The sequence below is a fragment of the Hevea brasiliensis genome, unplaced genomic scaffold, assembly GCF_030052815.1.
Source record: "Hevea brasiliensis isolate MT/VB/25A 57/8 unplaced genomic scaffold, ASM3005281v1 Scaf1, whole genome shotgun sequence".
In the NCBI taxonomy this organism is placed as follows: domain Eukaryota; kingdom Viridiplantae; phylum Streptophyta; class Magnoliopsida; order Malpighiales; family Euphorbiaceae; genus Hevea; species Hevea brasiliensis.
In genome coordinates, this window is record NW_026614585.1 from 11784293 (window position 1) to 11790726 (window position 6434).

Below are 6434 nucleotides of genomic sequence, written 5' to 3' on the forward strand. Positions count from 1 at the left end.
ATCAATCTTGTAAATCCATCCAATAAAATTAAATTTCTTTCGGTAAATAAAAGTACAAGAGAAGAAAACATCAGTCCAATCAAAATAAAAAGTTTACAAAATATTTGTCATCTTTCACATTTCGCTAAACCAACGGCTAATCCATCAAGATTCAGAGTCCCAATTATGGGGGAAAGTTTTCGAAATAGATGGATTGCTGGGAGGCCTGGGTGGGTAAGGAAAGAAGGGGAAATAGAGTGTTTTGCTTCATCTCTGCAGTCTCCACTAGAGATCGATTTGTTATTATATACAAAAGTATTGATATATGATATTATCTGGCTATATGTGAATAACAAAATGAAAATTATGGGATGGAGAATGAGTTTATAACTTTGAAATAATTGAATTTGAGAACAAGGAAGTATGTTCTTAATCGGAAAACTTTTAGTTAAACTCAATTTATCATAAGTTTAAAATATAAATATATAAAATTTATATATTTAATAGATGAATTTTATCGTAATTTTGTATATAAAATTTAAAAAAAAATTAATTATTAATTAATTATGCGTTATTGTCATCTAAGTGTAAACCTTTCTTGGTATAAGAGTATAATCATGGGCAGATTTAAAAGGTAAGAAGTGGGGTCAATTCACCCACTGAATTTATCAAATTTTCATAAATTCTATATATAAATTATGAAAACTTTCATTACAAATTATTAATGACCCCCAACAGAAATTAATAACAAAATATAATAATTCATTTAATTTTTAATAAAATAATTATATAAAAGTTGATGTACCCTTAAATAAAGATGAATTAAAAAGATTTTCTCTATATATTTATATTTATGTAAAATTTTAAATTAATTAAAACAAAAAAAAAATAAAAATTCTTCTTAATTAATATTATATTTCAAGCAAGTTTTAATTATTCTAATACCATTTTTCGTCTTATTTTCAATGTCATATTCACAAAAATTATATTTTTCCCCCTATCTTATCTCCCTGTTTTATTCTTTTTTCATTCTTTATCAATTGACTTTATCTTTTTTTTTCCTATTTTTTGAAAAATGCAACGTAATTATTTTAAATATAAATTTTATATTTCAAATAAAAGAGATATCATGATGAAAAATTCATCAAATCAACAATGCAGTCATAGATTTACAATTTTAAGAGGTTACCAGTTACTTTAATAAGATGAATACTAAAGTATTTTTCTATGTAACATTATTAAATTCAAATGATTTGTTTTCATTTGTTATTTTACAATTTTTTTTAAAACTTTTTTTACTTTATTTTGTTGTATATAGAAAATTGGCATGCATTATTTTTTTAGCATAAAAAAGATTAAATTTTATTAATGAAATAAAAAAAAATTAGTAGAAGAAAAACACTATAATCCAATAAATCCACCACAAAAATAAAAAATGAGAGAGTTATTTTTTTCTTGTTAGTTTATTATTCTATATAATAATTTTTTTATTTAAATTGAATAAAATAAAATTTTTTTACCCACTAACTCAAATTTTTGGCTTCGTCCCCGAATATAATGTCCATGCATTATTGCCATCCTTCGGATACTTAGACCCAAATGTTACCACAATCACCATCCTTCAAATAGTCCATTTGAAGGATGGTGATTCCATGGATGGAAGTGAAAGGTTTTTTTTTTTTAATTTTTTAATAGGAAAAGTTAATATATTAAACTTTAACTAGGCAAACAATATTAAGTGATGTTATCCTATTTTTATTAATAGCACAAATTATATCACATTTACTTGTTAAAATCAAAACATATATCTCTATTTGTAAAACCACGTAAAAGAAATGTAGTAATTTCTACTTTATTTTGATTATTAACGTTAATTAATTGTCTAATTTAATTTAATTCAGTAATTAAAATTATATCACTTGTCTGATAAATCTAAGTTTAAATTTTCACTCTACTAATTTTCTTAACGGAAACACTAATTAATTAATTATGTTTTTTTGAAGTTGTAATGGTATCCCAAGCTGGCTTTTATCACATTTGGCAGCTCAAGATCTATGGCTACCTAACCTAACATCACTTTTTATATATGGTCCATGCCTCGAAGGAAATTAGAGCAAGATTGAGAATCCAAAAAGGTCTCAATTGAATAACTTATACTAAAAATGAATATATTAATGGAGAGGAGATATTGAATGGGACATTGTTGCTCTTGTCTTCCACGCCAGGAGATGCTGCCCACTTTGCCTGCACATGGGGGAAAAGGAAATCCATGTTTGAAGAAACCGCACACACCAAAATAAGCTTCATGTTCTTAGGATTTGTTGCCTCCGAGACACTCCCACTTTCTTAATTTCCCCACCACCACCATCCAATTTATTTATATCTTCAATTTCCAACATTTTGATATGTAACATTAATTCACCAAGCTTTTAGATTTTTCGTATTTCACGTCCACCACCAATATTATTTCATAAAATTTTTTATATATTATTTTTTTCTTAATTAAATATAAAAAATTATTTTCTCTATTTTTATCTATCAATTTTTAAAAATTTATTTTATTCGTATTTATTTATCAATTTTAGAATATTAAAAAGTATTAATTGATTTTTTTTTCTAATTTTACTATTATTTATATTAAATACAATAATTATTTTTATAATTTTTAAAACACATCTTATAACCTCTCCTCTCTCTTAATTAGGAGAGATAAAAGGTAATTTAGTCAAATTAAATACCTCCGTCTCATTTCAAGTGATGTTTAAAATTTTTTTTATCCCACTTTATTTATTTTTTAAAAAAAATTAAGGAAGCATTTATTATTTTTTTCAATTTTATCCTTGCCTATTATTATTCTCCAATATATTTATCTCTTCCTTATCACATTGCTCTATTTTAATCAAATACAATGATAATTTAATTAATTATTAATTTTTTTTATATAAAAATAAGGTTATTCAATAATTTCCTTAATTTTTATGTAAAAAAATCTTATAAAGTACTTAACATAGGACGGAGGGAGTATTTTGTAGTAAAAGTGATTAATTGCTTTTATCAATTATCGTGCAAAAATCTTAAATAAAAAATAAAAATAGACAAAAAGAGTATTATTTAATCATTTTATTTTAATAAAATTAATTATTTAATTCTTTTATTTTAAAAAATATATTAGTTAATCTATATATTTTTGTTCATCTACTATTTAGTCTCTCCATCTAATCTAAATCAAGTTTCTTGTTAATAAATTTATTTAAAGAAGAGAGAAATTATAGTTATAAAAATTAAATAATTCAATGTGTAGAAAATAGAGGGATTACATAGTTATATTTTTTAAATTATAAAAACTGAATGAAATTTAAACTAATATATAAAATAATGAAATTGATTAAAGGATAAACGAAATAAAAATATATAAAAACTAATTAATATATTTTTTTAAAATAGAGAATTAAATAATTAATTTTGTTAAAATAGAGAAATTAAATAGTAATTTTTCTTAAATATATCATATTAATACTTCATTTTTTGAATATTTATCTTACAATAATACCCAACTTTTATAAATTAAAAATTTTCATTGTAATGTTAAAATCTTTAACTTCAAAAATTTTTTTGGATTCGTTTATCACTGAATCAACCCTAATTCTTCTTAATATTCGACATTACAAAACAAGTAATAATCACCCAAGCATAAAATTGAAAAAAAAAAAAGCAAAATCCTTAGTAGAGCATAGAAGGGATCTCTCCATGTGTTTGTGCATAGTTAAAGTGAGAATTAAATATGCAATGTAGTACACATACAACATGGTTAATTAGTAATCCTGCTGATGAGAATCATTGACTAAGTAAGGTCCATTAACACACTCAAATTAAAAATTATCGAAAAAGACAAAACACTGAATAATCAGACCCAAATCCAAAGGAAGGAAAGTGTCCATTCCAATGAAACTTTCACTAATCCTTTTCATCAAATTGTATGTGCTTATGGTGAAAAAATAATATATTTTTTGCACCCTTTTCATCAAGTCTTTAGGTTTTTGACCTACACTTTCTTTGATGGACCAATTTTCCTAGATCCCAATAGAGTTAAAAAAAAAAAAAACATTCCTCAATTTTGGGATATTTGTTTCATGTAATGACAATAATAATATAAAATCAATTAAATTGCCCTTGCTTTTATTAGTATTGAACCCATAAATCACTATTAGAATTTATCTACATTAATGGACACCCACTTTATTTTTTTTTTCTTATATTATCTTTAGAAAATGTTTTAGATACATTTTTTTCTCACATTTTAAATTATTATTGGAAGGATGTTGAATGATATGATTCTTAAAACGCTACAATAAATTTGTTATTTTGTCACTTAAAAATTTTGTTTTAAAAAATTATTTATTTATTTTATTTTTTTAAAAATGAATAAAATTTTGTTAAATGTAATTAGTGATAAATACAAAAACAAATTTATATTTGATATTAATTTAACTTTCACAAATAAATATATTTGTCTACAAAAATAATTTATAGAGACAAAGAAATTTATTTCTTTATATATTTTTAGACGCTATATTATTTATTTTTAAAGTATTTTTAGAGAATTTTTTTATTTTTAAATATATTTTTAATATCAAATAAATTTATTTCTAATAATTTTTCACTGTATGATTTATCAATTAATTTTTAAATTTTCTTAATTTTATAGTGTGAAAGATAAATAGGAATAACACAACCTACTTATCATTAAAAAAAAAAAATCTATCATATTAACAAAACCATTAATTAATGGACCATAATGTGGGACATTTAGTCAAAAAGACATATAGTATTGCAAATTTTTGCTCTCTATAATTAACATAGTGCCTAGTCATTGTTTTTTGTTCACAAGTGGCACCTATGTGTCTCTACCACATGCCACCCAACATGGCTTTCCTCCTTCGAATTCCTCTAAATCCTTCATAATAATAATAATAATAATAATAATAATAATAATAATAATAATAATAATAATAATAATAATGTTATTATTATTATAAAAAGGGGATGCTTCAAACTAATTGTGGGAAAATCATGAATAAAAAGATTAATTAATTGTTTGGGCTTGAAAAAAGAAGGCTGGTGGAACCTATCATTGATTTTTGAGGCTTAAATTGGACGCACATGGCTTAGCAATGATAATCCTTAAACACCAACTAAATAAATATGCATAAATATGTCATTAAATACCAAAATCTATTAAAATAGCATAATAAAGATTGTAAAAGAGAAAGTATTGAGTTGAAGTCTTTTTATATGTGTATTATAAGATTATTCATCTTTATAGTAAAAAAGAGAGAGAATTATTCCTTTAATTGTATAATTCATTTATTGTTACTCAACTTAACACGCTTTCATTAAATTAAAAAAAAAAATAATAATAATAGAAGAAGACCCTCCTTTGAAAAATTACCAACCCCTTCATCACCTTTCCAATCAATGAACATATATCTGCAGACCATTTATGTAGAATAATCGTTCGATTTTGAGTCCAAAACTTATAGGCACTTTTGAACCATATATATTGCTGATATTATCCACTCATCAAAACCATCTTCATAGCCCTTTACAAAATTTTTAATTCAGATTTGGACCATTTCATATGTGGAGAATCAATGGATCAGATTACAAGTTCTTTCTTTAGATACTCTGACAAGAGTGGGGGAATGGATGTACATTGCTCAAATACAATGAAAAGATTATTTAGGGCATGTGGAATTATCAAGGGAGATGTTGTACTCATTATAGCCTTCATTATTCATCTATGATCCATGTCGTTTCTTGGTATTTAAGAGCTAGATTTGGCCGTAGATATTCGTTACACTAAATTAACTTTGCACATCTTTAATTAATTAACTCGTAATTTTTTCACGGATTTTTTTTTATAATAATATCTCTAGTTTATAGAAAAAATAAAATGTTTTTCAAGAATTCCAATTTTCAATTTAAATCTCAATTGAAATTAAATAAATAAAAAACTATAATTTTTCCTAAAAAAACTTCTATTTTAGAGGAAATTATATTATAAATTTGACGTATCAGGTGACAAAAATGAGATAATACATACTCTAAAATAATAAAATTAAAACACATTAACACATTAATGATTTAAGTAATTGTGTTATTTAATTTTTTTTTATTAATTAGCAACACTAATTCATCCTTGGCACCTGTTGATACAATAATTTCCCCCATTTTAGAGGGTCAACTTTTGTGCACAACTATGTTTCTGCATAGTCCCAAAATTACTTTAAGCCTAAAAGATTATTGATGGAACATGTGATTCGATGGATTGAAAATAAATTTTGATAAGACTGATATAATTATAACAAGTTAATTTCAAAGCCAGATTAATTAAAAATGAAATCAGTATCATAATTATAATATGATGGGTGCAAATTATGGCAAAAGGGCATGCT